Below are 22,652 nucleotides of genomic sequence, written 5' to 3' on the forward strand. Positions count from 1 at the left end.
AAAAATATTAGTCAACTAAAATCAAGAAGATATTTTTTTAAAAAATCAATAAATGTTTTATACGAAAGAGATAAAAAAACTCTTGGAAAATGTAATGAAAACACTTCTAAATCTTTAAAAATTATTGCTATAAGTTGTATAATGCAGAATAAAATATGAAATAATCATTGCATGTCAATGGAGAAAATGATATTCACCTATTCAGTCAGATTTTGTTGGGCTTGATGAGAAGGGTGACTGGTGACATGTATGTCTGTAGAAAGATGATAGATAGCTTGGTACAGGATTTCTCAAATTGAATATGTGAATGGAAGGAAGTCGACTTCAACCCTAAGAAATTCTTTCTTAAGAATTTCTTACTGCTGGATGTAAGTACGCACCAATGCTATTAATGGAATGCAGAATGTTTTGTGTCTCTGAACCGTAATGTTAAAGAACTTTAAAATATTAGACTGAGAAAAGGGAAATATTTGGATTGGATGATGCCTAGAAGTAGAATGAATTTAGGACGAGATCCATTCCCTGATTGAATGCTTTAAAAAGACATATCCTTCAATACTTTTACTAGTTTCCTGTAGGTGGATTAATCACGTGTAGAGACAGTAATGAAAACGCTTGTAAATACAATAATGAATATCACAACGAAATCGTTGTTATTGGGAATCATTCTGTTGAATGCATATTACAAATATTTATATGGTTACAAACTATATTTAATGAATAACTGGTCTTTACAATTTAGCAAACCAATGTAAATAATGAATAATTTTCCGACTTATTAAGACTATATAACAAAGTAATTCTAATTATTTATACCCGCAAAGGTAGTTGATGTGTTGATGATAACGTTTGGTTTAGAGAACCTGAAGGCCAACAAATTTAGCTCATCACCTTCTATGCCTAAACTTTAGGGAACTACGATAAACTGACAATGATCCTTTAGGGAGCTACGATAAACTGACAATGATCCTTTAGGGAGCTACGATAAACTGACAATGATCCTTTAGGGAGCTACGATAAACTGACAATGATCCTTTAGGGAGCTACGATATTTCTTTTACGATAGTTCATTTGTGCAATACATGAATACTTCAAACTCTCTGAACATTTTTTGAAATCGTTTAGGTTTTTCAAAAGTTATTTAAAATATGAAAAATAAATTTCAGTTTTTTTGTCAAAATTACGTTATTTTTTTTTAAAGAATCTGTTCAAATCAAACTGGGCACAATTAACGGATAGGCAAGCCAAAACTCTGGACTTCCACGCTTCGCTTGTAGCAGCACTTATGGTGGCGAAGACTCTGCCTAGATCTAGGCAGACTACAGTTATTCGACGTTTCAGATCATCGACTGAAGCAACGGGATTAAGGTTACTGTACACTTAGATATCTCCACAAAAAATAGTCCATTGGGGTTAAGTCCAAAGATCGAGGTGGCCATTGGATGGGACATTGAGTTCTTAAGCACTTTTCATGGAAATTTCTGTCCAGGTAACCTCGAACCACTCTCGCATTATGTGCCGGGCAACCATCTTGTTGAAAATACATATCTAGCCGGCGTTGTAGAGGAACATCTTCAAGCAGAACTGGCAAAATGTCTCTTAAGAAAAGTTAGATACCTTGCACCAGTTAAGTTCTCACTGTAGAAGTATGGGCCGATTAGTTAATTTCCTAAAACTCCACACCAAACGTTTGTAGAAATAACAACCTGAACGTCGAATAACTGTAGCCTGCCTAGATCTTGACTTCGCCACCATAAGTGCTGCTACACACAGAGCGTGGAGTCCAGAGTTTTGGCTTGCCTATCCGCTGATTGTGCCCGCATTGAACAGATCCTTTAAAAAAAAAATAACGTAATTTTGACAATAGACTGAAATTTGTTTTTCATATTTTAAATTACCATAACTTTTGAAAAACCTAACCGATTTCAAAAAATTTCTTTTTGTTTTTTTTAGGAGCTCAAATACTATAAAAATATGCAAAAAAAATATAACGTTCCATTTGAAAAACAAAAGTTGGATGCTGTATCTCGAGATTCAGGGGTTTAAAAAATGGGCCAATCACTGAAAATAAACTAGACTAAATACGTGTTTTTTATTTTTTCGAAATTTCACGCCGTTAAAAAAAAGTGGGTGGAGCATATAACTCTGGTCACCCTGTATATTAATAATATTAAACAAACTTTACGAGTTTTTTGTTATTTTACTTTAAAGAATATTAAATGAGCTTCGCCAGTTATCATTTCAGAATTGTGGTGCAGGTCTTGTGACACCATTGCTTAGTTGACTAGTATGTTTTTTTGGCTAGGTAAGAACAGATCGAAAACATTTAACTAATTTGGTAGAATTCAATTATCTTGGATATTCATTATATTATACTTATTAATTCGCAATTAAAATGTATAATACTACGTTTAATTTTGAGGAGTTTTCTTTCTTTTTACAAAAATATAATTTAAGGCACGTCAACAGCTAAGGTATTGGAAGCCGGTAAATTTCTTCAGTTTACTGCCAAAACTCTGAAAAGTGTCCTCTTCAGTGTGTTGTAAGACGTTCCTATAAAGAGAAAACCTAAGAGCTAGCAGTTGTATTTGAACTCAGGATCTCGTACGCTAATCCTGAGATAAACCCTTCTTCCTCTTAATTTATTACGAAGTTATCTAGTTAGTATAGAAGTATTGTTTTTATATTGTAAGTATTAGTGCGTATTTATATTCAATTTAAGTATTATAATATTTTGTTCATAATTCTGTGATTGAGTGACGGCGGCTAGTTTTAATGCTAAAAATATTTATGTAATTTTGTTTTTTAATTTGAAAGAGTACCTTTAATTTTGATCAGAATGCTCTGCAATTGCAATAAAATGTATGAATTGCAGCCATTCTTTAGTTCATAATAAGTGTTTTCTTCCTCATTATCGAAATGTAATTAATAAAACACAATGTTGCTTTGATTAATATAGTTGTTTGGATTGGCTGATGTTCGAAGATAATTTTGTTAGAGAAATATTAAAAATTTATTTTTTCCGTAAAATATCTCAGTGTGACAACTGTGTGGCAATCAGGAGAGTCGGCTAGACTATTTACTCGGTTAAGCTCTGTCCATACTCTTTATCACAACATACTATCGACAATGACGACATTCTAAATCCCTCTTTAAACTTTCTCAGATAGTCTTATCTAGGACTGCACCAGTTCTCTGCTTCACTCTAGGCACTCTAAACATTCATGTATGCAAGTATTAACAGTATACTAAACGTATATACCTAACATTACACTATTACATAGGGTATAGTATACTCTATTCTCTTTCTAACTAAGGCAGTTCTCAAACTGGTAGAAAGTTATGTTATCGGCACTACACATATTGGAGAGTGGATATGTCAGAGCTACTGTGGGGACCACTTCGAACTGTGGGGGATGTCTCAATCCATCACAGTCACCCTGAACTACCGCCTTCTCAGTACCATCTGCACACCGAATTGTTCTCAGACGGACACAACATTTTATACACACATATAAACACAAATCTATAAAAACCTAAATAGTAGTATTAAGAAGTACTATTCAGTTTCTATATTTAGGCCAAAATTGTCGCCATTTTTCTTGTTTTACTTTTATTTTATGTAGATCACGGTTCGCCTAGAACGATTTTAATTGAAAAGTTCAAGTTTTCAACAAGAAAAATTTTTCTTTCTCCTCATTATTTGGGTCAAAACTAACCAAAAACCATTAAAAGTAGAGGGAAAATGGCGGTTCTGGCGCACCTAAATTGTGCCAGATCCAAACACCTCCAAATCTGACCGGGTAATCATCGAGCCACACCCATCAGCACCATTCTACCCCCACCTATCATCGAATTTGACGAGGCTGAAATCCGCACCATCACAAAAAAAAAAAAGAGGAATCGTTTTAAAAGATCTAAAGATTTAAATCGGTATAGATATACACAGATCTCAGAACTGTTAAATAATAATTTTGTTCAGAATAATGTTTGAAATAAATAGGTTTATGACAGAGAAGATTAAAATAAACAACAGACTAAAGGGTTTTTATTAAGCGTATGCTTATTTTTTTCGAAAAATGAGTTTAAAAAAGCACTCACATAAAACAAATAGGGTGAAGGGACCGGTAATTTAAAGCTTAAGAAAAAAATTCGAGTTTCGTTTAGAATATCTTCCGTTATTTTGGCTCCAGGTTGGTACAATTGTGCCGCTCCATTACATTGTATTATGTATTCAGTAAATTCGATTTTTATGTCAACCAAAAATTATTACTTTTCTTTTAAAGTATTTCAATGACCCGGTGATTGACATACCGAATTTTCGGTGGTACCAGTGTTTGACATGGGGTGTGACCAGTGATTAACCACAAGTATATTTCTGAAACGACCTAAAAAATACAAAATACCTAAATCACTGTTCCACTTAGATTTTTAACAAAAAAATCAGTCATTAATAATTAATAACAATCGGTTTTTAAATTAGCCTACCTAATTAATGTAATATTTTTCAACATTACGCTTTTTCATGCAGTTATTGACGATCAACCCTTATACAGCTATCCTTACAAAACGTTGAAACTAGAATTAGTTAATTTGGCTCAAGAAACATTTCGCTTATCCTTCTTGCAATGATAGGATGACGGTTCCGGAATACTTTCTACCAAGATTTACCTGGTATGTTATTATTGAAAGGGTTCGGTATATATAGTTTTTTAATAAATTGCCACAAACTCATCAGTAAATGGCTTTTAGAGATGGGAAAACCAGCTCTGGCAACGGACATGATCCACAAAACTAAAAAAAATCATCTTCCGCAGAGGAGAGTACTGTACATGGCTCCATTCATCTGCGGACTGTAGATTTACCTTTCACTGTAGGGTAACTCGAGCGACTGGGTGCTTTTTAGCAGCTTTACTAATTGATGTTCCTTGACCTACAACTACCTCCCGCAGTTAACAACATATTATTGGCATGAAATTTTGTTCACTTATATACTAAACTTTACTCAGTTATAAGTTATATGCTGTAGTTTCCTTGGGTACAGATCCATAAGTTAAAAAGATATTGAGAGTTGAAATTTTTTTGGGTCACGGTTTTGCTGTGAAATGGGGACCTTATAACTCCCACAGTAAACAACAGATTATTCGTATGAAATTTTGTGCTCTTACACACTCTGTTTTACTGAGTAGTACGCTATAGTTTTCTTGAGTACTGATCCATAAGTTGAGAAGATATTCAGAGTTGAAATTTTTTTGGATCTTGGTTGTGCTGTGAAATGGGGCCCTTATAACTCGCACGGTAAACAACAGATTATTCGTATGAAATTTTGTGCTCTTACACACTCTGTTTTACTGAGTAGTATGCTATAGTTTTCTTGAGTACTGATCCATAAGTTGAGAAGATATTGAGAGTTGAAATTTTTTTGGGTCATGGTTGTGCTGTGAAATGGGGCCCTTATAACTCCCACAGTAATCAACCGATTATTCGTATGAAAGTTTGTGCTCTTATACACTCTGTTTTACTGAGTAGTATGCTATAGTTTTCTTGAGTACATATCCATAAGTTGAAAAGATATTGAGAGTTGAAATTTTTTTGGGTCATGGTTGTGCTGTGAAATGGGGCCCTTATAACTCCCACAGTAAACAACCGATCATGCGTATGAAAGTCTGTGCTCTTACACACTCGGTTTTACTGAGTAGTATGCTATAGTTTTCTTGTGTACAGATCCATAAGTTGAAAAGATATTAAGAGTTGAAATTTTTTTGGGTCATGGTTGTGCTGTGAAATGGGGCCCTTATAACTCTCACAGTAAACAACCGATTATTCGTATGAAAGTTTGTGCTCTTACACACTCTGTTTTACTGAGTAGTATGCTATAGTTTTCTTGAGTACAGATCCATAAGTTGAAAAGATATTGAGTGTTGAAATTTTTTTGGGTCATGGTTGTGCTGTGAAATGGGGCCCTTGTAAATCCCACAGTAAACAACCGATTATTCGTATGGAAGTTTGTGCTCTTACACACTCTGTTTTACTGAGTAGTATGCTATAGTTTTTATGAGTACATATCCATATGTTGAAAAGATATTGAGAGTTGAAATTTTTTTGGGTCATGGTTTTGCTGTGAAATGGGGCCCTTATAACTCCCACAATAAACAACCGATTATTCGTATGAAAGTTTGTGCTCTTACACACTCTGTTTTACTGAGTAGTATGCTATAGTTTTTATGTGTACATATCCATAAGTTGAAAAGATATTGAGAGTTGAAATTTTTTTGGGTCATGGATTTGCTGTGAAATGGGGCCCTTATAACACCCACAGTAAATAACAGATTATTCGTATGAAATTTTGTGGTTTTACACACCCTGTTTCACTGAGTAGTATGCTATAGTTTTCTTGAGTACATATCCATAAGTTAAAAGATATTGAGAGTTGAAATTTTTTTGGGTCATGGTTGTGCTGTGAAATGGGGCCCTTATAACTCCCACAGTAAACAACCGATTATTCGTATAAAAGTTTGTGCTCTTACACACCCGGTTTTACTGAGTAGTATGCTATAGTTTTCTTGTGTACAGATCCATAAGTTGAAAAGATATTGAGAGTTGAAATTTTTTTGGGTCATGGTTGTGCTGTGAAATGGGGCCCTTATAACTCTCACAGTAAACAACCGATTATTCGTATGAAAGTTTGTGCTCTTACACACTCTGTTTTACTGAGTAGTATGCTACAGTTTTCTTGAGTACAGATCCATTAGTTGAAAAGATATTGAGAGTTAAAATTTTTTTGGGTCATGGTTTTGCTGTGAAATGGGGCCCTTATAACTCCCACAGTAAACATCCGATTATTCGTATGAAATTTTGTGCCCTTACACACTCTGTTTTACTGAGTAGTATGCTATAGTTTTCTTGAGTACTGATCCAAAAGTTGAAAAGATATTGAGAGTTGAAATTTTTTTCGGTCATGGTTTTGCTGTGAAATGGGGCCCTTATAACACCCACAGTAAACAACAGATTATTCGTATGAAAGTTTGTGCTCTTACACACTCTGTTTTACTGAGTAGGATGCTATAGTTTCCTTGAGTACAGATCCATTAGTTGAAAAGATATTAAGAGTTAAAAATTTTTTGGGTCATAGTTTTGCTGTGAAATGGGGCCCTTATAACTCCCACAGTAAACAACAGATTATTCGTATGAAATTTTGTGCTCTTACACACTTTGTTTTACTGAGTAATATGCTATAGTTTACTTGAGTACTGATCCATAAGTTGAGAAGATATTGAGAGTTGAAATTTTTTTGGGTCATGGTTGCGCTGTAAAATGGGGCCCTTATAACTCCCACAATAAACATCCGATTATTCGTATGAAATTTTGTGCTTTTACACACCCTGTTTTACTGAGTAGTATGCTATAGTTTTCTTGAGTACAGATCCATAAGTTGAAAAGATATTGAGAGTTGAAATTTTTTTGGGTCATGGTTTTGCATTGAAATGGGGCCCTTATGACTCCCACAGTAAACAACCGATTATTCGTATGAAAGTTTGTGCTCTTGCACACTCTGTTTTAATGAGTTGTATGCTATAGTTTTCTTGAGTACAGATCCATAAGTTGAAAAGATATTGAGAGTTGAAATTTTTTTGGGTCATGGTTGTGCTTTGAAATGGGGCCCTTATAACTTCACCAGTAAACCTCCGATTATTCGTATGAAATTTTGTGGTTTTACACACCCTGTTTTACTGAGTAGTATGCTATAGTTTTCTTGAGTACAGATCCATAAGTTGAAAAGATGTTGAGAGTTGAAATTTTTTTGGGTCATGGTTTTGCTGTGAAATGGGGCCCTTATAACTCCCACAGTAATCAACCGATTATTCGTATGAATGTTTGTGCTCTTACACACTCTGTTTTAATGAGTAGTATGCTATAGTTTTCTTGAGTACATATCCATAAGTTGAAAAGATATTGAGAGTTGAAATTTTTTTGGGTCATGGTTGTGCTGTGAAATGGGGCCCTTATAACTCCCACAGTAAACAACCGATTATTCGTATAAAAGTTTGTGCTCTTACACACTCGGTTTTACTGAGTAGTATGCTATAGTTTTCTTGTGTACAGATCCATAAGTTGAAAAGATATTGAGAGTTGAAATTTTTTTGGGTCATGGTTGTGCTGTGAAATGGGGCCCTTATAACTCTCACAGTAAACAACCGATTATTCGTATGAAAGTTTGTGCTCTTACACACTCTGTTTTACTGAGTAGTATGCTACAGTTTTCTTGAGTACAGATCCATTAGTTGAAAGGATATTGAGAGTTAAAATTTTTTTGGGTCATGGTTTGCTGTGAAATGGGGCCCTTATAACTCCCACAGTAAACATCCGATTATTCGTATGAAATTTTGTGCCCTTACACACTCTGTTTTACTGAGTAGTATGCTATAGTTTTCTTGAGTACTGATCCAAAAGTTGAAAAGATATTGAGAGTTGAAATTTTTTTGGGTCATGGTTGTGCTGTGAAATGGGGCCCTTATAACTCTCACAGTAAACAACCGATTATTCGTATGAAAGTTTGTGCTCTTACACACTCTGTTTTACTGAGTAGTATGCTATAGTTTTCTTGAGTACAGATCCATAAGTTGAAAAGATATTGAGTGTTGAAATTTTTTTGGGTCATGGTTGTGCTGTGAATTGGGGCCCTTGTAACTCCCACAGTAAACAACCGATTATTCGTATGAAAGTTTGTGCTCTTACACACTCTGTTTTACTGAGTAGTATGCTATAGTTTTTATGAGTACATATCCATATGTTGAAAAGATATTGAGAGTTGAAATTTTTTTGGGTCATGGTTTTGCTGTGAAATGGGGCCCTTATAACTCCCACAGTAAACAACCGATTATTCGTATGAAAGTTTGTGCTCTTACACACTCTGTTTTACTGAGTAGTATGCTATAGTTTTTATGTGTACATATCCATAAGTTGAAAAGATATTGAGAGTTGAAACTTTTTTGGGTCATGGATTTGCTGTGAAATGGGGCCCTTATAACACCCACAGTAAATAACAGATTATTCGTATGAAATTTTGTGCTCTTACACACTCTGTTTTACTAAGTAGTATGCTATAGTTTCCTTGAGTACAGATCCATTAGTTGAAAAGATATTAAGAGTTAAAAATTTTTTGGGTCATGGTTTTGCATTGAAATGGGGCCCTTATGACTCCCACAGTAAACAACCGATTATTCGTATGAAAGTTTGTGCTCTTGCACACTCTGTTTTAATGAGTTGTATGCTATAGTTTTCTTGAGTACTGATCCATAAGTTGAAAAGATATTGAGAGTTGAAATTTTTTTGGGTCATGGTTGTGCTGTGAAATGGGGCCCTTATAACTCCCACAGTAAACCTCCGATTATTCGTATGAAATTTTGTGGTTTTACACACCCTGTTTTACTGAGTAGTATGCTATAGTTTTCTTGAGTACAGATCCATAAGTTGAAAAGATGTTGAGAGTTGAAATTTTTTTGGGTCATGGTTTTGCTGTGAAATGGGGCCCTTATAACTCCCACAGTAATCAACCGATTATTCGTATGAATGTTTGTGCTCTTACACACTCTGTTTTAATGAGTAGTATGCTATAGTTTTCTTGAGAACATATCCATAAGTTGAAAAGATATTGAGAGTTGAAATTTTTTTGGGTCATGGTTGTGCTGTGAAATGGGGCCCTTATAACTCCCACAGTAAACAACCGATTATTCGTATAAAAGTTTGTGCTCTTACACACTCGGTTTTACTGAGTAGTATGCTATAGTTTTCTTGTGTACAGATCCATAAGTTGAAAAGATATTGAGAGTTGAAATTTTTTTGGGTCATGGTTGTGCTGTGAAATGGGGCCCTTATAACTCTCACAGTAAACAACCGATTATTCGTATGAAAGTTTGTGCTCTTACACACTCTGTTTTACTGAGTAGTATGCTACAGTTTTCTTGAGTACAGATCCATTAGTTGAAAAGATATTGAGAGTTAAAATTTTTTTGGGTCATGGTTTTGCTGTGAAATGGGGCCCTTATAACTCCCACAGTAAACATCCGATTATTCGTATGAAATTTTGTGCTTTTACACACCCTGTTTTACTGAGTAGTATGCTATAGTTTTCTTGAGTACAGATCCATAAGTTGAAAAGATATTGAGAGTTGAAAATTTTTTGGGTCATGGTTTTGCATTGAAATGGGGCCCTTATGACTCCCACAGTAAACAACCGATTATTCGTATGAAAGTTTGTGCTCTTGCACACTCTGTTTTAATGAGTTGTATGCTATAGTTTTCTTGAGTACAGATCCATAAGTTGAAAAGATATTGAGAGTTGAAATTTTTTTGGGTCATGGTTTTGCTGTGAAATGGGGCCCTTATAACACCCACAGTAAACAACAGATTATTCGTATGAAATTTTGTGCTCTTACACACTCTGTTTTACTGAGTAGTATGCTATAGTTTTCTTGAGTACAGATCCATTAGTTGAAAAGATATTAAGAGTTAAAAATTTTTTGGGTCATGGTTTTGCTGTGAAATGGGGCCCTTATAACTCCCACAGTAAACAACCGATTATGCGTATGAAAGTTTGTGCTCTTACACACTCGGTATTACTGAGTAGTATGCTATAGTTTTCTTGTGTACAGATCCATAAGTTGAAAAGATATTGAGAGTTGAAATTTTTTTGGGTCATGGTTGTGCTGTGAAATGGGGCCCTTAAAACTCTCACAGTAAACAACCGATTATTCGTATGAAAGTTTGTGCTCTTACACACTCTGTTTTACTGAGTAGTATGCTATAGTTTTCTTGAGTACAGATCCATAAGTTGAAAAGATATTGAGTGTTGATATTTTTTTGGGTCATGGTTGTGCTGTGAAATGTGGCCCTTGTAACTCCCACAGTAAACAACCGATTATTCGTATGAAAGTTTGTGCTCTTACACACTCTGTTTTACTGAGTAGTATGCTATAGTTTTTATGAGTACATATCCATATGTTGAAAAGATATTGAGAGTTGAAATTTTTTTGGGTCATGGTTTTGCTGTGAAATGGGGCCCTTATAACTCCCACAGTAAACCTCCGATTATTCGTATGAAATTTTGTGGTTTTACACACCCTGTTTTACTGAGTAGTATGCTATAGTTTTCTTGAGTACAGATCCATAAGTTGAAAAGATGTTGAGAGTTGAAATTTTTTTGGGTCATGGTTTTGCTGTGAAATGGGGCCCTTATAACTCCCACAGTAATCAACCGATTATTCGTATGAATGTTTGTGCTCTTACACACTCTGTTTTAATGAGTAGTATGCTATAGTTTTCTTGAGTACATATCCATAAGTTGAAAAGATATTGAGAGTTGAAATTTTTTTGGGTCATGGTTGTGCTGTGAAATGGGGCCCTTATAACTCCCACAGTAAACAACCGATTATTCGTATAAAAGTTTGTGCTCTTACACACTCGGTTTTACTGAGTAGTATGCTATAGTTTTCTTGAGTACTGATCCAAAAGTTGAAAAGATATTGAGAGTTGAAATTTTTTTGGATCATGGTTTTGCTGTGAAATGGGGCCCTTATAACTCTCACAGTAAACAACCGATTATTCGTATGAAAGTTTGTGCTCTTACACACTCTGTTTTACTGAGTAGTATCCTACAGTTTTCTTGAGTACAGATCCATTAGTTGAAAAGATATTGAGAGTTAAAATTTTTTTGGGTCATGGTTTTGCTGTGAAATGGGGCCCTTATAACTCCCACAGTAAACATCCGATTATTCGTATGAAATTTTGTGCTTTTACACACCCTGTTTTACTGAGTAGTATGCTATAGTTTTCTTGAGTACAGATCCATAAGTTGAAAAGATATTGAGAGTTGAAAATTTTTTGGGTCATGGTTTTGCATTGAAATGGGGCCCTTATGACTCCCACAGTAAACAACCGATTATTCGTATGAAAGTTTGTGCTCTTGCACACTCTGTTTTAATGAGTTGTATGCTATAGTTTTCTTGAGTACAGATCCATAAGTTGAAAAGATATTGAGAGTTGAAATTTTTTTGGGTCATGGTTGTGCTGTGAAATGGGGCCCTTATAACTCCCACAGTAAACCTCCGATTATTCGTATGAAATTTTGTGGTTTTACACACCCTGTTTTACTGAGTAGTATGGTATAGTTTTCTTGAGTACAGATCCATAAGTTGAAAAGATGTTGAGAGTTGAAATTTTTTTGGGTCATGGTTTTGCTGTGAAATGGGGCCCTTATAACTCCCACAGTAATCAACCGATTATTCGTATGAATGTTTGTGCTCTTACACACTCTGTTTTAATGAGTAGTATGCTATAGTTTTCTTGAGTACATATCCATAAGTTGAAAAGATATTGAGAGTTGAAATTTTTTTGGGTCATGGTTGTGCTGTGAAATGGGGCCCTTATAACTCCACAGTAAACAACCGATTATTCGTATAAAAGTTTGTGCTCTTACACACTCGGTTTTACTGAGTAGTATGCTATAGTTTTCTTGTGTACAGATCCATAAGTTGAAAAGATATTGAGAGTTGAAATTTTTTTGGGTCATGGTTGTGCTGTGAAATGGGGCCCTTATAACTCTCACAGTAAACAACCGATTATTCGTATGAAAGTTTGTGCTCTTACACACTCTGTTTTACTGAGTAGTATGCTACCGTTTTCTTGAGTACAGATCCATTAGTTGAAAAGGTATTGAGAGTTAAAATTTTTTTGGGTCATGGTTTTGCTGTGAAATGGGGCCCTTATAACACCCACAGTAAACAACAGATTATTCGTATGAAATTTTGTGCTCTTACACACTCTGTTTTACTGAGTAGTATGCTATAGTTTCCTTGAGTACAGATCCATTAGTTGAAAAGATATTAAGAGTTAAAAATTTTTTGGGTCATGGTTTTGCTGTGAAATGGGGCCCTTATAACTCCCACAGTAAACAACAGATTATTCGTATGAAATTTTGTGCTCTTACACACTTTGTTTTACTGAGTAATATGCTATAGTTTACTTGAGTACTGATCCATAAGTTGAGAAGATATTGAGAGTTGAAATTTTTTTGGGTCATGGTTGCGCTGTAAAATGGGGCCCTTATAACTCCCACAGTAAACATCCGATTATTCGTATGTAATTTTGTGCTTTTACACACCCTGTTTTACTGAGTAGTATGCTATAGTTTTCTTGAGTACAGATCCATAAGTTGAAAAGATATTGAGAGTTGAAATTTTTTTGGATCATGGTTTTGCTGTGAAAGGGGGCCCTTATGACTCCCACAGTAAACAACCGATTATTCGTATGAAAGTTTGTGCTCTTGCACACTCTGTTTTAATGAGTAGTATGCTATAGTTTTCTTGAGTACAGATTTATAAGTTGAAAAGTTATTGAGAGTTGAAATTTTTTTGGGTCATGGTTTTGCTGTGAAATGGGGCCCTTATAACTCCCACAGTAAACAACCGATTATGCGTATGAAAGTTTGTGCTCTTACACACTCTGTTTTACTGAGTAGTATGCTATAGTTTTCTTGAGTACTGATCCAAAAGTTGAAAAGATATTGAGAGTTGAAATTTTTTTGGATCATGGTTTTGCTGTGAAATGGGGCCCTTATAACACCCACAGTAAACAACAGATTATTCGTATGAAAGTTTGTGCTCTTACACACTCTGTTTTACTGAGTAGTATGCTATAGTTCTCTTGAGTACAGATCCATAAGTTGAAAAGATATTGAGAGTTGAAATTTTTTTGGATCATGGTTTTGCTGTGAAATGGGGCCCTTATGACTCCCACAGTATACAACCGATTATTCGTATGAAATTTTGTGCTCTTGCCCACTCTGTTTTACTGAGTAGTATGCTATAGTTTTCTTGAGTACAGATCCATATGTTGAAAAGTTATTGAGAGTTGAAATTTTTTTGGGTCATGGTTTTGCTGTGAAATGGGGCCCTTATAACTCCCACAGAAACAACCGATTATGCGTATGAAAGTTTGTGCTCTTGCACACTCTGTTTTAATGAGTAGTATGCTATAGTTTTCTTGAGTACAGATCCATAAGTTGAAAAGATATTGAGAGTTGAAATTTTTTTGGATCATGGTTTTGCTGTGAAAGGGGGCCCTTATGACTCCCACAGTAAACAACCGATTATTCGTATGAAAGTTTGTGCTCTTGCACACTCTGTTTTAATGAGTAGTATGCTATAGTTTTCTTGAGTACAGATCCATAAGTTGAAAAGTTATTGAGAGTTGAAATTTTTTTGGGTCATGGTTTTGCTGTGAAATGGGGCCCTTATAACTCCCACAGTAAACAACCGATTATGCGTATGAAAGTTTGTGCTCTTACACACTCTGTTTTACTGAGTAGTATGCTATAGTTTTCTTGAGTACTGATCCAAAAGTTGAAAAGATATTGAGAGTTGAAATTTTTTTGGATCATGGTTTTGCTGTGAAATGGGGCCCTTATGACTCCCACAGTATACAACCGATTATTCGTATGAAATTTTGTGCTCTTGCCCACTCTGTTTTACTGAGTAGTATGCTATAGTTTTCTTGAGTACAGATCCATATGTTGAAAAGTTATTGAGAGTTGAAATTTTTTTGGGTCATGGTTTTGCTGTGAAATGGGGCCCTTATAACTCCCACAGAAACAACCGATTATGCGTATGAAAGTTTGTGCTCTTACACACTCTGTTTTACTGAGTAGTATGCTATAGTTTTCTTGAGTACTGATCCAAAAGTTGAAAAGATATTGAGAGTTGAAATTTTTTTGGATCATGGTTTTGCTGTGAAATGGGGCCCTTATAACACCCACAGTAAACAACAGATTATTCGTATGAAAGTTTGTACTCTTACACACTCTGTTTTACTGAGTAGTATGCTATAGTTTTCTTGAGTACAGATCCATAAGTTGAAAAGATATTGAGAGTTGAAATTTTTTTGGATCATGGTTTTGCTGTGAAATGGGGCCCTTATGACTCCCACAGTATACAACCGATTATTCGTATGAAATTTTGTGCTCTTACACACTCTGTTTTACTGAGTAGTATGCTATAGTTTTCTTGAGTACAGATCCATAAGTTGAAAAGATATTGAGAGTTGAAATTTTTTTGGATCATGGTTTTGCTGTGAAAGGGGGCCCTTATGACTCCCACAGTAAACAACCGATTATTCGTATGAAAGTTTGTGCTCTTGCACACTCTGTTTTAATGAGTAGTATGCTATAGTTTTCTTGAGTACAGATCCATAAGTTGAAAAGTTATTGAGAGTTGAAATTTTTTTGGGTCATGGTTTTGCTGTGAAATGGGGCCCTTATAACTCCCACAGTAAACAACCGATTATGCGTATGAAAGTTTGTGCTCTTACACACTCTGTTTTACTGAGTAGTATGCTATAGTTTTCTTGAGTACTGATCCAAAAGTTGAAAAGATATTGAGAGTTGAAATTTTTTTGGATCATGGTTTTGCTGTGAAATGGGGCCCTTATAACACCCACAGTAAACAACAGATTATTCGTATGAAAGTTTGTGCTCTTACACACTCTGTTTTACTGAGTAGTATGCTATAGTTCTCTTGAGTACAGATCCATAAGTTGAAAAGATATTGAGAGTTGAAATTTTTTTGGATCATGGTTTTGCTGTGAAATGGGGCCCTTATGACTCCCACAGTATACAACCGATTATTCGTATGAAATTTTGTGCTCTTGCCCACTCTGTTTTACTGAGTAGTATGCTATAGTTTTCTTGAGTACAGATCCATATGTTGAAAAGTTATTGAGAGTTGAAATTTTTTTGGGTCATGGTTTTGCTGTGAAATGGGGCCCTTATAACTCCCACAGTAAACAACCGATTATGCGTATGAAAGTTTGTGCTCTTACACACTCTGTTTTACTGAGTAGTATGCTATAGTTTTCTTGAGTACTGATCCAAAAGTTGAAAAGATATTGAGAGTTGAAATTTTTTTGGATCATGGTTTTGCTGTGAAATGGTGCCCTTATAACACCCACAGTAAACAACAGATTATTCGTATGAAAGTTTGTGCTCTTACACACTCTGTTTTACTGAGTAGTATGCTATAGTTTTCTTGAGTACAGATCCATAAGTTGAAAAGATATTGAGAGATGAAATTTTTTTGGATCATGGTTTTGCTGTGAAATGGGGCCCTTATGACTCCCACAGTATACAACCGATTATTCGTATGAAATTTTGTGCTCTTACACACTCTGTTTTACTGAGTAGTATGCTATAGTTTTCTTGAGTACAGATCCATAAGTTGAAAAGATATTGAGAGTTGAAATTTTTTTGGGTTATGGTTTTGCTGTGAAATGGGGCCCACAGTAAACAACCGATTATGCGTATGAAAGTTTGTGCTCTTACACACTCTGTTTTACTGAGTAGTATGCTATAGTTTTCTTGAGTACTTATCCAAAAGTTGAAAAGATATTGAAAGTTGAAATTTTTTTGGATCATGGTTTTGCTGTGAAATGGGGCCCTTATAACACCCACAGTAAACAACAGATTATTCGTATGAAAGTTTGTGCTCTTACACACTCTGTTTTACTGAGTAGTATGCTATAGTTTTCTTGAGTACAGATCCATAAGTTGAAAAGATATTGAGAGTTGAAATTTTTTTGGATCATGGTTTTGCTGTGAAAGGGGGCCCTTATGACTCCCACAGTAAACAACCGATTATTCGTATGAAAGTTTGTGCTCTTGCACACTCTGTTTTAATGAGTCGTATGCTATAGTTTTCTTGAGTACAGATCGATAAGTTGAAAAGTTATTGAGAGTTGAAATTTTTTTGGGTCATGGTTTTGCTGTGAAATGGGGCCCTTATAACTCCCACAGTAAACAACCGATTATGCGTATGAAAGTTTGTGCTCTTACACACTCTGTTTTACTGAGTAGTATGCTATAGTTTTCTTGAGTACTGATCCAAAAGTTGAAAAGATATTGAGAGTTGAAATTTTTTTGGATCATGGTTTTGCTGTGAAATGGGGCCCTTATAACACCCACAGTAAACAACAGATTATTCGTATGAAAGTTTGTGCTCTTACACACTCTGTTTTACTGAGTAGTATGCTATAGTTCTCTTGAGTACAGATCCATAAGTTGAAAAGATATTGAGAGTTGAAATTTTTTTGGATCATGGTTTTGCTGTGAAATGGGGCCCTTATGACTCCCACAGTATACAACCGATTATTCGTATGAAATTTTGTGCTCTTGCCCACTCTGTTTTACTGAGTAGTATGCTATAGTTTTCTTGAGTACAGATCCATTTGTTGAAAAGTTATTGAGAGTTGAAATTTTTTTGGGTCATGGTTTTGCTGTGAAATGGGGCCCTTATAACTCCCACAGTAAACAACCGATTATGCGTATGAAAGTTTGTGCTCTTACACACTCTGTTTTACTGAGTAGTATGCTATAGTTTTCTTGAGTACTGATCCAAAAGTTGAAAAGATATTGAGAGTTGAAATTTTTTTGGATCATGGTTTTGCTGTGAAATGGGGCCCTTATAACACCCACAGTAAACAACAGATTATTCGTATGAAAGTTTGTGCTCTTACACACTCTGTTTTACTGAGTAGTATGCTATAGTTTTCTTGAGTACAGATCCATAAGTTGAAAAGATATTGAGAGATGAAATTTTTTTGGATCATGGTTTTGCTGTGAAATGGGGCCCTTATGACTCCCACAGTATACAACCGATTATTCGTATGAAATTTTGTGCTCTTACACACTCTGTTTTACTGAGTAGTATGCTATAGTTTTCTTGAGTACAGATCCATAAGTTGAAAAGATATTGAGAGTTGAAATTTTTTTGGGTCATGGTTTTGCTGTGAAATGGGGCCCTTATAATTCCACAGTAAACAACCGATTATGCGTATGAAAGTTTGTGCTCTTACACACTCTGTTTTACTGAGTAGTATGCTATAGTTTTCTTGAGTACTTATCCAAAAGTTGAAAAGATATTGAGAGTTGAAATTTTTTTGGATCATGGTTTTGCTGTGAAATGGGGCCCTTATAACACCCACAGTAAACAACAGATTATTCGTATGAAAGTTTGTGCTCTTACACACTCTGTTTTACTGAGTAGTATGCTATAGTTTTCTTGAGTACAGATCCATAAGTTGAAAAGATATTGAGAGTTGAAATTTTTTTGGATCATGGTTTTGCTGTGAAATGGGGCCCTTATGACTCCCACAGTATACAACCGATTATTCGTATGAAATTTTGTGCTCTTACACACTCTGTTTTACTGAGTAGTATGCTATAGTTTTCTTGAGTACAGATCCATAAGTTGAAAAGATATTGAGAGTTGAAATTTTTTTGGATCATGGTTTTGCTGTGAAATGGGGCCCTTATGACTCCCACAGTATACAACCGATTATTCGTATGAAATTTTGTGCTCTTACACACTCTGTTTTACTGAGTAGTATGCTATAGTTTTCTTGAGTACAGATCCATAAGTTGAAAAGATATTGAGAGTTGAAATTTTTTTGGGTCATGGTTTTGCTGTGAAATGGGGCCCTTATAACTCCCACAGTAAACAACCGATTATGCGTATGAAAGTTTGTGCTCTTACACACTCTGTTTTACTGAGTAGTATGCTATAGTTTTCTTGAGTACTGATCCAAAAGTTGAAAAGATATTGAGAGTTGAAATTTTTTTGGATCATGGTTTTGCTGTGAAATGGGGCCCTTATAACACCCACAGTAAACAACAGATTATTCGTATGAAAGTTTGTGCTCTTACACACTCTGTTTTACTGAGTAGTATGCTATAGTTTTCTTGAGTACAGATCCATAAGTTGAAAAGATATTGAGAGTTGAAATTTTTTTGGATCATGGTTTTGCTGTGAAATGGGGCCCTTATGACTCCCACAGTATACAACCGATTATTCGTATGAAAGTTTGTGGTTTTACACACCCTGATTTACTGAGTAGTATGCTATAGTTTTCTTGAGTACAGATCCATAAGTTGAAAAGATGTTGAGAGTTGAAATTTTTTTGGGTCATGGTATTGCTGTGAAATGGGGCCCTTATAACTCCCACAGTAAACAACAGATTATTCGTATGAAATTTTGTGCTCTTACACACTCTGTTTTACTGAGTAGTATGCTATAGTTTTCTTGAGTACTGATCCACAAGTTGAGAAGATATTGAGAGTAAAAAATTTTTTTGGGTCATGGTTTTGCTGTGAAATGGGGCCTTTATAACTCCCACAGTAATCAACCGATTATTCGTATGAATGTTTGTGCTCTTACACACTCTGTTTTACTGAGTAGTATGCTATAGTTTTCTTGAGTACATATCCATAAGTTGAAAAGATATTGAGAGTTGAAATTTTTTTGGGTCATGGTTGTGCTGTGAAATGGGGCCCTTATAACTCCCACAGTAAACAACCGATTATTCGTATAAAAGTTTGTGCTCTTACACACTCGGTTTTACTGAGTAGTATGCTATAGTTTTCTTGTGTACAGATCCATAAGTTGAAAAGATATTGAGAGTTGAAATTTTTTTGGATCATGGTTTTGCTGTGAAATGGGGCCCTTATGACTCCCACAGTATACAACCGATTATTCGTATGAAATTTTGTGCTCTTACACACTCTGTTTTACTGAGTAGTATGCTATAGTTTTCTTGAGTACAGATCCATAAGTTGAAAAGATATTGAGAGTTGAAATTTTTTTGGATCATGGTTTTGCTGTGAAATGGGGCCCTTATGACTCCCACAGTATACAACCGATTATTCGTATGAAAGTTTGTGGTTTTACACACCCTGTTTTGCTGAGTAGTATGCTATAGTTTTCTTGAGTACAGATCCATAAGTTGAAAAGATGTTGAGAGTTGAAATTTTTTTGGGTCATGGTTTTGCTGTGAAATGGGGCCCTTATAACTCCCACAGTAAACAACAGATTATTCGTATGAAATTTTGTGCTCTTACACACTCTGTTTTACTGAGTAGTATGCTATAGTTTTCTTGAGTACTGATCCACAAGTTGAGAAGATATTGAGAGTAAAAAATTTTTTGGGGTCATGGTTTTGCTGTGAAATGGGGCCCTTATAACTCCCACAGTAAACAACAGATTATTCGTATGAAATTTTGTGCTCTTACACACTTTGTTTTACTGAGTAATATGCTATGGTTTACTTGAGTACTGATCAATAAGTTAAGAAGATATTGAGAGTTGAAATTTTTTTGGGTCATGGTTGCGCTGTAAAATGGGGCCCTTATAACTCCCTCAGTAAACATCCGATTATTCGTATGAAATTTTGTGCTTTTACACACCCTGTTTTACTGAGTAGTATGCTATAGTTTTCTTGAGTACAGATCCATAAGTTGAAAAGATATTGAGAGTTGAAATTTTTTTGGATCATGGTTTTGCTGTGAAAGGGGGCCCTTATGACTCCCACAGTAAACAACCGATTATTCGTATGAAAGTTTGTGCTCTTGCACACTCCGTTTTAATGAGTAGTATGCTATAGTTTTCTTGAGTACAGATCCATAAGTTGAAAAGTTATTGAGAGTTGAAATTTTTTTGGGTCATGGTTTTGCTGTGAAATGGGGCCCTTATAACTCCCACAGTAAACAACCGATTATGCGTATGAAAGTTTGTGCTCTTACACACTCTGTTTTACTGAGTAGTATGCTATAGTTTTCTTGAGTACTGATCCAAAAGTTGAAAAGATATTGAGAGTTGAAATTTTTTTGGATCATGGTTTTGCTGTGAAATGGGGCCCTTATAACACCCACAGTAAACAACAGATTATTCGTATGAAAATTTGTGCTCTTACACACTCTGTTTTACTGAGTAGTATGCTATAGTTCTCTTGAGTACAGATCCATAAGTTGAAAAGATATTGAGAGTTGAAATTTTTTTGGATCATGGTTTTGCTGTGAAATGGGGCCCTTATGACTCCCACAGTATACAACCGATTATTCGTATGAAATTTTGTGCTCTTGCCCACTCTGTTTTACTGAGTAGTATGCTATAGTTTTCTTGAGTACAGATCCATATGTTGAAAAGTTATTGAGAGTTGAAATTTTTTTGGGTCATGGTTTTGCTGTGAAATGGGGCCCTTATAACTCCCACAGTAAACAACCGATTATGCGTATGAAAGTTTGTGCTCTTACACACTCTGTTTTACTGAGTAGTATTCTATAGTTTTCTTGAGTACTGATCCAAAATTTGAAAAGATATTGAGAGTTGAAATTTTTTTGGATCATGGTTTTGCTGTGAAATGGGGCCCTTATAACACCCACAGTAAACAACAGATTATTCGTATGAAAGTTTGTGCTCTTACACACTCTGTTTTACTGAGTAGTATGCTATAGTTTTCTTGAGTACAGATCCATAAGTTGAAAAGATATTGAGAGTTGAAATTTTTTTGGATCATGGTTTTGCTGTGAAATGGGGCCCTTATGACTCCCACAGTATACAACCGATTATTCGTATGAATGTTTGTGCTCTTACACACTCTGTTTTACTGAGTAGTATGCTATAGTTTTCTTGAGTACATATCCATAAGTTGAAAAGATATTGAGAGTTGAAATTTTTTTGGGTCATGGTTGTGCTGTGAAATGGGGCCCTTATAACTCCCACAGTAAACAACCGATTATTCGTATAAAAGTTTGTGCTCTTACACACTCGGTTTTACTGAGTAGTATGCTATAGTTTTCTTGTGTACAGATCCATAAGTTGAAAAGATATTGAGAGTTGAAATTTTTTTGGATCATGGTTTTGCTGTGAAATGGGGCCCTTATGACTCCCACAGTATACAACCGATTATTCGTATGAAATTTTGTGCTCTTACACACTCTGTTTTACTGAGTAGTATGCTATAGTTTTCTTGAGTACAGATCCATAAGTTGAAAAGATATTGAGAGTTGAAATTTTTTTGGATCATGGTTTTGCTGTGAAATGGGGCCCTTATGACTCCCACAGTATACAACCGATTATTCGTATGAAAGTTTGTGGTTTTACACACCCTGTTTTACTGAGTAGTATGCTATTGTTTTCTTGAGTACAGATCCATAAGTTGAAAAGATGTTGAGAGTTGAAATTTTTTTGGGTCATGGTTTTGCTGTGAAATGGGGCCCCTATAACTCCCACAGTAAACAACAGATTATTCGTATGAAATTTTGTGCTCTTACACACTCTGTTTTACTGAGTAGTATGCTATAGTTTTCTTGAGTACTGATCCACACGTTGAGAAGATATTGAGAGTAAAAAATTTTTTTGGGTCATGGTTTTGCTGTGAAATGGGGCCCTTATAACTCCCACAGTAAACAACAGATTATTCGTATGAAATTTTGTGCTCTTACACACTTTGTTTTACTGAGTAATATGCTATGGTTTACTTGAGTACTGATCAATAAGTTAAGAAGATATTGAGAGTTGAAATTTTTTTGGGTCATGGTTGCGCTGTAAAATGGGGCCCTTATAACTCCCACAGTAAACATCCGATTATTCGTATGAAATTTTGTGCTTTTACACACCCTGTTTTACTGAGTAGTATGCTATAGTTTTCTTGAGTACAGATCCATAAGTTGAAAAGATATTGAGAGTTGAAATTTTTTTGGATCATGGTTTTGCTGTGAAAGGGGGCCCTTATGACTCCCACAGTAAACAACCGATTATTCGTATGAAAGT

This window comes from Rhodnius prolixus, unplaced genomic scaffold (assembly GCF_049639745.1).
Source record: "Rhodnius prolixus isolate KJV_2025 unplaced genomic scaffold, Rpr scaffold_3, whole genome shotgun sequence".
In the NCBI taxonomy this organism is placed as follows: Eukaryota; Metazoa; Arthropoda; class Insecta; order Hemiptera; family Reduviidae; genus Rhodnius; species Rhodnius prolixus.